Source organism: Ranitomeya variabilis, chromosome 3, assembly GCF_051348905.1.
Source record: "Ranitomeya variabilis isolate aRanVar5 chromosome 3, aRanVar5.hap1, whole genome shotgun sequence".
NCBI classification, from domain to species: Eukaryota; Metazoa; Chordata; class Amphibia; order Anura; family Dendrobatidae; genus Ranitomeya; species Ranitomeya variabilis.
This window is the reverse complement of record NC_135234.1, coordinates 83,301,352-83,313,385: the sequence shown is the minus strand read 5'-3', so window position 1 is coordinate 83,313,385 and position 12,034 is coordinate 83,301,352. Positions and strand designations below refer to the sequence as shown.

The 12,034-nt window shown below is 41.7% G+C and overlaps 1 protein-coding gene across 1 annotated transcript in view; it reads left to right on the top strand.

Annotated features, from left to right (window-relative positions):
* Positions 1 to 12,034, top strand: part of TAOK1 (TAO kinase 1) — a 117,407-nt gene that overhangs the window by 34,625 nt on the left and 70,748 nt on the right. The window contains exon 2 of the mRNA XM_077294302.1: positions 11,913 to 12,005. The gene's annotated coding sequence lies outside the window, so the exon portion shown is untranslated. The remainder of the gene's footprint in view (positions 1 to 11,912; positions 12,006 to 12,034) is intronic.

The window sequence follows — 12,034 nt, the reverse complement described above, 5'->3', positions numbered from 1 at the left end:
TCCACTGAAGTTGGATCAGCCTGTAACTTCATTTTCCACTTTTGATTTTGAGCATCATTCCAACTCCAGACCTCTGTGGGATATTAGTTGTGATTTACGTTGATCATTTTTAGGTTTTATTGTTCTCAACACATTCCACTATGTAATGAATAAAGATTTACAACTGGAATATTTCATTCAGTGATATCTAGGATGTGGGATTTTAGTGTTCCCTTTATTTTTTTGAGCAGTGTATTTATTAAAAAAGTGAGGAGGGCATGTCTTTAAGCTGTATTGCATTATTAACCTGTGAGTTACGCCCCGTCAGTGGAGACCATAAGTCCCATATCTCGCAAACTGGCTGAACGGAAAAATTAATTACCGTACTCGGGAGCAACAGTGATAAAATACAGGTGTAAGCTGGCAACCTGGTAACGGATCAATGTGTGTCAAATCTTGGTACTTTAGACCTGGCAACCTGGTAACGGATCAATGTGTGTCAAATCTTGGTACTTTAGACCTAAAAAGTTGCTCGTCGGATCATGTGTGTAAGCTAAACGTGTTTTAGGTGTTAAATGGATTGTCCAAAAATGGATATTTATCTCCTTTTGTACACAGGTTGCAAATGTATGATCTCTGGGACCTCAGTGGTCATCAGAACTGGGGTTTAGGAGGGCTTCCTGCACGAATGTAATAGATAATAGCAGTGGTCCCGCACGCACTCATCCAATGCACTCTCCATTGAATGTATGCTGACAGAACAAAAACAATCCCACCACATTAAAAAGGCAAAGTATCAGACAAAAGGATGAGTTCAGATGAGCGCTCAACTTTGTGGTCCTTGTGCTGGATCTGTTTCACAGGCAGCACGGTGGTTCTGTGGTTAGCACTGTAGCTTTGCAGGGCAGAGGGGGATCCTAGGTTCAAATCCCACTAAGGACAATATCTGTAAGGATGTTCTCGTATTTGCATGGGTTTCCTTCCTCCCACACGCCAAAGATGTGCTCATGGGGTTCACAATATACATTCCCTAATTGGGACAGTGATTAAGTATTAACGAGTAATACTTTCAAATATATTTGATGGACTATGAACAGATCTGCAATCACAATTGCCAACAGCAGACTTCATTTTGGCTATTGTGTGTGTGTATAGATAGATCTATCTCATAATTGCATTAGCCCTATGGTAATTCTTTCCATGAGGAAAGCTTTTTCATTTGGCCGACCCTTAATGTGCCTGTTCCATAAGCGCCGGCATTTCTTACATATCCCAATATAATGTGCACATGCACAGGATATTATTGTCACCTCCATAAGCTCTATTTACCTGCAGATATAGGGGTAATTAGTAGGTAAATAACATTTAAATAATGTCTGGTTGCCTTACCAGCGCTTCCAGTCATTGTAGGGGTGCAGGATGCTGTTGGGCACGCCTGGGTGCAGGATGCTGTTGGGCACGCCTGGGTGCAGGATGCTGTTGGGCACGCCTGGGTGCAGGATGCTGTTGGGCACGCCTGGGTGCAGGATGCTGTTGGGCACGTCGCAGTGCAAGTGATTACCGTGCGCTCCCTACAGCACCTCAATGACTAGAAGTGAGCAGCTGCAGGGAAAATAAAATGCAATTTTCTCCCTGTATCGGCTGCTCCCATCAGGTAGCCAGACATGATTTAATCGCTATTTACATAAGATATTGGCAACATATCTGCAGGTACATTGCATTTGTGGAAGTGACAGGTCCCATGTAAATCTGCATCAAATATGGAGGCTAGCACCCCATGACACCTCATCCTGATGGCTTAACTATTTTCTGGCAGTTTCCTTTTACTGTGCATACAATGCGAATATCGATGGTTCATTTCATTTCTGCTTTCTAGAAACAGATTTATTTTTTTTTATTTTGTGCTGATAAATTGTGTTCTGAATAAAATCTCTGATCACACTAGCCACAACAGTGGCCATGACAGTTATGATGGGTCTCATCATCATTAATATGAAGCCGTTTTATATCTGTATTTTTATTACGAATTGGGATCTTTAGGTTTTTGTGTGATTTGGATTTCATTATCAGCGTTCTTGGAGAGTGGCATTTGTATAAGCTTCTCTGGAATGAGGAGGGTTGAGAGTCTGTATTATGTGGATGCTAATCTGAGAATCTGATGAAATGGTCATGCTTCTCCCTGAAGGAACAAGCCCCCTTCTTTTGTCCCGTAATAAGATGCTGACGTCAGGTAGATCAGAATCAGATCTGTTGTAAGAAAGTACATAAATAACCGCCAGGGGATCTACTACTATGCTTTACAATGCTGTACTATATGATGTTCACATGTTGTTGTTTTTATGTGTGGGAAACCTTAGTCTGCTTTTGCTTTTCTATACATTATATATAGCAATGGGGGAGCCAATGTCTGTCACTTGCCATTGTATGCCTGTATTTTGGCCTATGTGCCACCCAATATGAGATGTGAACAAATCTTAGAGGTTGGGTGCTAATGGGGCATGCGACAGGACCTAATCATCAGCCTTCATCAATTGGAAAACTGCTTTCCTATGTGAAGTGTTTTTCAATTGGAGGAGGCTGACAGACAGGTCTGGTCATATGCTCTTCCATTAGCTGCCCGTTGTAGGCTAAGTTCATGCCAGGGTATAAAATAGTCTGATTTTCTTCCAGAGAAAACAATGATTTTTTTCTTTTCTTAGTTGTCATCTGTATTGAACTCGTTTTTAAACTGTGGAATTAAAAAGTCTATACACCCCAATTTAAAATATACCTGGTTTTTGTCACATAAAAAAAATCATACCAAGAAGAATTTCAGAAGTTTTTTTTATCTTTAATGTCCTCTCTAATCTGTACAAATCCATTGAGAAACAATCTGAAATCATTTTGAGAGGATAAAGCTAAATAATAAAACAAAAAAAAAATATGATTGCAGAAGTGTGAGCACCCTCTTATAATTGTGATTGGCTAATTCCCAATCCCAATCATCGCTCCCTCACACGAGCAATGATTCTCTCTTCCCAGGGAATCTGATCATGTAAATGACACTCAAACTCTGATCAGAATTCGATCCAGATATCCGCTTAGGGTGATCAGATTATCTTCGATGTGAGAATCGCATCACAGGTGCGGAGAAAAGGGAGAATTTAAATTTTCCTTTTGCTCTATGGAAAAAAAAACCACTGAGATTTGCACTGCGCCATAGTATAGTATTGGTACGAGTGCTGTCTCATGAAACACCGGATAGCACTCGTGTTCCATCCGTGAGGCTGTCACATTCTGGATGAGAGATCTGCGTCCAGTCTGTGCATTGCAGAACAAGATTGGACCGCTTTACACTAACGACGGCATGAGCCCTTAGGCTATGTGCACACATTACAGATTGTATGCGTTTTTGCCATGTTTTTTCGCTTCAAAATCGCGGCGCAAATGCTGCGAAAACACATGCACAACACAGCCCATTGAATTCAATGGGATTCCGCAATGCTGTGCTAATGCTGCGTATTTTTCCTCGGCGGAATCGCATGGCAGAAAAATACGCAGCATGCTCATTCTTTGTGCAGAATCGCAGCGATTCCGCACACATAGGAATGCATTGAAACGCTCACTTTACGCATGTGGCTAAACAGAAATATGGTTCCCAAGGGCTTGGAGGAGAGTCTCCTCTCCTCCAGACCACGGGTACCATCCGCACATGCAATGCAATCCTATGGCTGCGGAATCGCAGAAATGATGAACATGCTGTGGATTTTACCGCTATGCGATTCCGCAGCAGTAAAATCTGCAGCATGGGCACAGCAACTGCGGAATCCCATAGGATTTCATGAGAATGTGTTTTTAAGTGTTTCCGCTGCGGCGGAAATGCATAAAAAACGAAACGTGGGCACACAGCCTTACCATAGTGGTTCATGCAGTTTGATGACTTTGCATGTTATACTGTATGTTAAGGCTGTGCTTACACTGCATAACTCTTGGTCAACTATTATTATTTATTATTATTATTATTATTATTATTATTATTATACATTTTATAGCGACATTTATTCCATGGCGCTTTACACGTGAACTGGGCAAATATAGACAAGTACAATAAACATGAGCAAAACAAGGCACACACAAGTACAGGAGGAGGGAGGACCCTGCCTGCGAGGGCTCACAGTCTACAATCACCTATGTGTTTGATAGGCCAACCGCACTTACCACGCGCACAGACAGAATGGCAATAGATTGATTTTTGCTTATTGACAGTCTTTGTTCTCTAGTCTAAAAATCATTTCACCCTATGAGCGAGCTTATGGTCATTCCTCCGGTGAATCGCAAAATGTTTACACTACACAGTTATTGGGAAATAAGCGATCTGATCATTCACGATAATTGGCCAGTGGATAATCACCCTGAATTTACACCACTCTGTAGTTTGCTTACTTTGTGCCTAAACATTTTTGGTGCTCAGTGTCAGATTTAGACTACGAACCCTTTCCAGTTAGGTCGGACAGGGTGCAGAAAGTGTCAAAAACCTAACCTGGCGAACTTTTACTGGTAATCAAAGGCACTATTCAATAAAATAAATGATCTCCAAGAAATGTTGCTAATCTAAATATATTTTTTTGCTTTTAGAAATGTATGTGTATTTGCATCCAGCTTTTGTTTAGCGCAAGAGTGTTTGTTTTTTTTTTTTTTTTTTGTGATGGTTTGTTATTACTACTATGTGTGAAGGGGGCTGGCTGCTTGCTGATTTTAATATCAAAGACATTTAGCTCAGAACCCTCATTACAGGCGCATCCTATGCTGTACCATGCCAGTCAGTGATCAGGACTGGAGACCAGGGTGCTGTCTCAGTGTGTGTCGGTGCAGACTGCCAAAGTGACCTGCACGGCTTAAGGCTATGTGCACACGTCAGGATTTCTGGCAGAAATTTTCCTGACAAAAAACCAGATATTTCTGCCATAAATCTGCATGTGTTTTTACCGCGTTTTTGGTGCGTTTTTTTCCAAATGCATAGAATTGCGGGAAAAACGTGGAAAATCCGCAAAATTAATGAGCATGCTGCTTTTTTTACCGCGATGCGTTTTTTCACGGAAAAAAACGCACCATGTGCACAAAACATGCTGAATGCATTCTAAATGATAGGATGCATAATGTATGCGTTTTTAATGAGTTTTTATAGCGTTTTTATCTAGAAAAAATGCAAAAAAAACCCGCAAAAAAACCTGAACGTGTGCACATAGCCTTAGGGTCTGTGCACAAGTTGTGGATTTGGCTGTGGATCCGCAGCGGATTTGCAGCAGTTTTCCATGCGTTGTACAGTACCATGTAAACCTATGGAATACCAAATCCGCAGTCCACATTCTGTGGAAAATACCGTGCAGAAGCGCTGCGGTTTATTTTCCGCAGCATGTCAATTCTTTGTGCGGATTCTGCAGCGTTTTACTCCTGTTCCATAATTGGAATCCGCAGGTAGTAAAACGCATGTAAAATCCACACAAAAACCATGGTATATCCGCAGGTAAGCCGCAAGTAAAACGCAGGGCGTATTTACCTGCAAATTTTTCAGTATCTGCGCAGAAAAATCCGCACATGAATCCGCAACGTGTGCACATACCCTAAAGCGGGTGAGTATGAGGGATTTTAGTATTTTTAGACCAGACCACCGATGCCTCATGTAAATTTTGGCTGGAGAAATAATCATTTGTAGAGGAGGTCGCCACATGCATGTGTGCGTTATGTTGGGTGGTCCTTTATCCCCTGTTGCCTGTAGAGAACTTATTTTTGCTGTTGCACCCGCCGTGTGTTTTTTCATCACTTTTAGGCTGCCGTCACACTAGCAGTATTTGGTCAGTATTTTACATCAGTATGTGTAAGCCAAAACCAGGAGTGGAACAATTAGAGGAAAAGTATAATAGAAACATATGCACCACTTCTTGCATTTATCACCCACTCCTGGTTTTGGCTTACAAATACTGATGTAAAATACTGACCAAATACTGCTAGTGTGACGGCAGCCTTATACCGATGTTTTGTACATAATGTGCTGTTGAACGTGCCTGACCCTTTTTCTTTGCTATGTTGAACCAGATAGTTGGGTCTGAACCACCCCCGTCTTCCATGTCACTACTTAGAATACAGTGCCTTGCAAAAGTATTCGGCCCCCTGGAACTTTTCAACCTTTACTCACATATCATGCTTCAAACATAAAGATACCAAATCTAAATTTTTGGTGAAGAATCAACAACAAGTGGAACCCAATTGTGAAGTTGAATGAAATTTATTGGTTATTTAAAATTTTTGTGGAAATTCAAAAACTGGAAAGTGGAGCGTGCAATATTATTCGGCCCCTTTACTTTCAGTGCAGCAAACTCACTCCAGAAGTTCATTGTGGATCTCTGAATGATCCAATGTTGTCCTAAATGCCTAATGATGATAAATATAATCCACCTGTGTGTAATCAAGTCTCCGTATAAATGCACCTGGGCTGTGATAGTCTCAGGGTTCTGTTTGAAGCACAGAGAGCATCATGAAGACCAAGGAACACAACAGGCAGGTCCGTGATACTGTTGTGGAGAAGTTTAAAGCCGGATTTGGATACAGAATGATTTCCAAAACTTTTAACATCCCAAGGAGCACTGTGCAAGCGATCATATTCAAATGGAAGGAGCATCATACCACTGCAAATCTACCAAGACCCGGCCGTCCCTCTAAACTTTCATCTCAAACAAGAAGACTGTTCAGAGATGCAGCCAAGAGGCCCATGATCACTCTGGATGAACTGCAGAGATCTACAGCTGAGGTGGGACAGTCTGTCCATAGAACAACAATCAGTCGTACACTGCACAAATCTGGCCTTTATAGAAGAGTGGCAAGAAGAAAGCCATTTCTCAAAGATGTCCGTAAAAAGTGTAATTTAAAGTTTGCAACAAGCCACCTGGGAGACACACCAAACATGTGGTAGAAGTTGCTCTGGTCAGATGAAACCAAAACAATGCCAAACGATATGTTTGGCGTAAAGGCAACACAGCTCATCACCCTGAACGCATCATCCCCACTGTCAAACATGGTGGTGGCAGCATCATGGTTTGGGCCTGCTTTTCTTCAGCAGGGACAGGGAAGATGGTTAAAATTGATGGGAAGATGGATGGAGTCAAATACAGGACCATTCTTGAAGAAAACCTGTTGGAGTCTGCAAAAGACCTGAGACTGGGAAGGAGATTTGTCTTCCAACAAGACAATGATCCCAAGACATAAATTAAAATCTACAGTGCAATGGTTCACAAATCAACGTATCCAGGTGTTAGAATGGCCAAGTCAAAGTCCAGACCTCAATCCAATCGAGATGAAAACTGCTGTTCACAAACGATCTCCATCAAACCTCACTGAGCTCGAGCTGTTTGCCAAGGAAGAATGGGCAAGAATTTCAGTCTCTCGATGTACAAAACTGATAGAGACATACCCCAAGCAACTAGCAGCTGTAATCGCAGCAAAAGGTGGCGCAACAAAGTATTAAGTTAAAGGGGCCGAATAATATTGCACGCCCCACTTTTCGGTTTTCGAATTTCCACAAAAATTTAAAATAACCAATAAATTGTGTTCAACTTCACAATTGTGTTCCACTTGTTGTTGATTCATCACCAAAAATTTACATTTGGTATCTTTTATGTTTGAAGCATGATATGTGGGAAAAGGTTGAAAAGTTCTAGGGAGCCGAATACTTTCGCAAGGCACTTGTATGTAAGCTTTGCTTCTTCAGGACTATCCACTGCATTAAAATAGATTTTGGAAGGCAGAAGTATTTCATACAAGCGTATTCATTAATACAGGGTGTGGCAGCTATTGCGACACGGCGCTTACTCATTTTGGAATGAAATTATTGTTAGTATAATCACAGATACAAAAAAACACATTTACACAGAGCACACCTACTGTGTTTATGTAATTCTTTATCCGGTTAGTGTTGAGCTTTTATATTTTTCTTTTACAGTGTTCTTAAGGGATTTGATGGTTTTAGTTTATTTGTTATGCACTTTTTTTTTATAGACTAGTAATAGGGGCTGAATGATAATGCATAGATATTAATTTCCTGTTTATGATTTTTATTTTATTTTTGCACATAGACATTTTTATCTAGTTGGTACAGCAAGCACCTCCACATAATGTTCCCCCAAGCTGAATTGTGTACCACTTGAAGGCTGACAGCCTGGAGTTATCAGAATATCGTGTACATGACAGCCAGATGCCTGTGGACTCTTAGCTATTTCTCTAGCATACTTGATTTCTGACCAAAGGACGAGTGCACACATCACTGGGGAAGCCCTTGAAGCATCTAGAAGTTCGTGCCAATAGTTGTCACCCTTGATTCCTCCATTCTCATTCAGGCTCTGCTTTGCTGTTGGCACATTATTTTTTGGAGGGTGAAGTAGTGATGGGGCTGCCATTTACTGGACACAACCCCCTCAACTCAACCTCAAAACCAGCAAAATTTGATTTGTAAGAAAACTAATAAAAATGAAGCCATAAAGGAAAATGAGTAGTCTATTCGACCCTTGCATAACCCAAGTATAGGGAAAGATAATAATATAATGAGAGAACTCTTGAGATTTAGCAGAATTTTGAGATTTATTTCAATGTTTAAGGAGAACTTGCTGTTGGTCACAACTGTTTTATATTTATGATATGCCTATATCTTAAATATGTTTTTTTTTCCGGACTCTCAATTGTTCCTTGTTGTTATTCTACCTGGAAATGAATGAATACATTGAAAGCTGGGTATTGCCCTTTTCCTTGTTGAAGATACCGTAAAGGGGCTGTCCAGGCATGGGTATTAATGACCTATCCAGGGGTTTCTTCATGAATTACAGATGGATGGGAGTCTGTCACGGTTTTGCTGCTGTTTGTTCCGGCAACGGCCGGATGTAAACCCATTGAGTGGAGGTGCAGAGCGCAGATCCATTCAGAGTGCAGCAGCCGGATACAGCAGCTACTTAATAGAAGCTGTTCTGCAGTGGCCAGCAGAAGGCACTACACTTGGAATAAAGAGAAGAGCGCAGATAGGTCCACCTGGGCGGCATTCACACTGATGATGAAAAACTCATGTGTTTCACAAGTGCGAAAATAAATAGGCTTTTGCATCCGAGCTGACTCAGTTTTGTCAGTTTGCGGTCCGTTTTTCACTGAATAGGCCTTGAAGGAGACTTGTCCAAAAAAAACAGCCCAAAGTAGTGAGTGCATACTCAGACAATGTGTATGCAAAGAAAGTCAATGTGGAAAATGGTGCGTGTGGATTGGTGTATTGATTTATTAGGTAATGGTTCAGTGTGACTGCCAGATCTATATGGATGGCTTTAGGAACATTTCATAGTACCTGGTTTTGAGCCAATCATTAATTGTAATTGTTCCGTGGAGCAGTGACCTTCGTGACCACTCGTCTTTGTTGTACTCACAAACTTTACTTGAACTTTACCTATTGGTTAAAGTTTGAAGCTCATTGTATACCTAACAAAATCTTGTGGCCAAACTTGCAATTTTGAATGAAATTCTTCCATTTTGGCCTAAGTTTAAAGCACTTAATGGACCTCTGCAAAAAAATAAAAAAAATCAAACTATTCAAATAAGGTTTCTTGAAATAAGTCCCTAGGGTAGACAGAAGGAGCTTTCCCTTTTTTTATTTTTACTTGAAAGTGAATTTGTCCCCAGGCTTTTGCTGCCTTATCAGAGCAGCATTATGTAGGAGCAGAGACCCTGATTCCAGAGATGTCACCTACTGGGCTGCTTTCTGTTTTAAAAAAAATCTGTTTCATTTGCTGCAGATCTGTTGGTTCTCTGAATGCTGAGTGCTGTATAACCTCATCCACACCACTGGCAGCTTTGTTTACGCAGTGCATAAGTTTAAAGCACTTACTAGTGCCTTCTGCCTAAGCCAAAATGCAAGAATTCCATTTAAAAGTGCAAGTTTGGCGACACGATTTTGTCAGGTTTACAGTGAGCTTCAAACTTTAACCAATCAGGCATGGATGGGTGTGGGTTTCCACAGAGCTTATGAATATGGAGAACTACATGGCAGCAAGTTTAATCGTCATCTATTGATTTCTTGCTGATAAAACCGTGATATTATTCAGGTAAAAAGCTGGTTTACTGCTGGGAAGAAAAGACCCCTCTCCTCCCACATTGTATACAGGCTAGCTGTTAATCAGCATGAAAGGGAAATCAGAATTTGCAGGCTTTCTATATAAATTTTTATACGCACTAGCTGCCGGTGGCCATATGCAGGGAAGTCAGGACTTGTGGGCTTTCTCTGAATCCTGACAGCAAATAAACTGCTTTTAAATACTACTTGAGATCTTTGAAAAATATATTCTGATTTCCTCCCCATCCCCTCTTTTTCTGTGCTACCCTTAAATAAGGAAGTGTACACCTTCCAGGGACTCCTTTAAAAAATGTCTCGGGCGTCATTTACATTCCTCGTTGTTTTTACATGGCCCTTTATATCCTTTCCCTAGCACAGTATTAATAGATGTTAGCGCTATATAAAAAATAAAATAAAGATTATTATCTGCCCAATTTGTTTCCTCCTGTCACAAAGTATGAGCATATTTACAACTCTGGAATCTTGATGAGCAGGAAATCAATTGTCCAAGTAACATTGGGCATGTAATAGAGCAAATTCTGATTCATGCCGTCAAGTGTGTTCAGAGTAAATATCTACCTGTACAGATTGACTTCTACATAAAAAGATGAGTACTTTTGTAAATGGCCCATGCAGATCACAAACTGCAAATTATAGGTCAGACATATTAATGTTCAGTGCTGGTTCAGTGTCTGCACCTAGCACCTTGTGGCGATTTTTATTTATTTTCGATCATGGGAATTGTGGGCTTTACAGCCGTCACTTTAAAGGGTTCAACTCCAGCTGACGCTGTAAGGGTATGTGTCCACGTTCAGGAATACATCTGGATTAGCTGCAGCGTTCAATCTACAGCGTCCAGATGTTACAGCATAGTGGAGGGGATTGTATGAAATCCTGTCTCCACTATGCGTGCGAACACGCATCCGGTGGCCCTGCGTTAACGGACATTTGGCGCGTCTTTTTAGAACGTAGCATGTCTGTTTGCCTTGCGGCGACGCTCTGTTGCCGCAAGGTAAATCACAGGGCCCTATCTGTGGGGTGCGGAGATTCCGGATGTATTCACTGAACACATCCAAAATCACCGCACGTACAGAAGGGGGTGGCACTTTGGGCAGAGCGGGGACACGCACCCTAAGGGAAACCCCGCTCCGGCTGTACGCAGCGTTCAATCCGCAGCTAATCCGGATGTATTCCTGAACGTGGACACATACTCTAAAGGTACCGTCACACTCAGCAACTTTGCATAGAGAACGACAACAATCCGTGACGTTGCAGCGTCCTGGATAGCGATCTCGTTGTGTTTGACACGCAGCAGCGATCTGGATCCCGCTGTGCCATCGCTGGTTGGAGCTAGAAGTCCAGAACTTTATATCGTCTCCAGGTCGGCGTGTATCGTCATGTTTGACATCAAAAGCAACGACGCCAGCAACGAGCATAGGGGGCGTCGCAGCGTCTCCTTCTAGCCAGTCGGTAGACTCCGGCTGTTTGACATGGAGCTAACAACCAGCGAGAACGAGAAGTGAGTCGCCGTTACGTCACTGGATCGCTCCTGCATCGTTCTGGAGTTGCTGTGTTTGACGTCTCTACAGCGACCTAAACAGCGACGCTCCAGCGATCTAGTTTAGGTCGGCTCGTTGTCTATATCGCCGCAGCGTCGCTGAGTGTGACTTTACCTTAAGGGTGGTGTCTGACAACAAACTTCCCATCGTTTGCCGTGAGAACATCTGAGCTGTTAACTTCATTACCAGTGCGTGATAAGTGGTCTAACACATTTATTCCTGTGTAATGTGTCTTATAATGTTTATACTTCTCTATACAGATATATCGAGGGAAGAGGCTCCAGGAAAAATCTATCGTGGATAATTCCTAATTCGGTCTTGATTGGTTACAGTAAAGCTGATGCCTTTCGTCGGTGAGTTTCATACAAGACATTTTATTGTT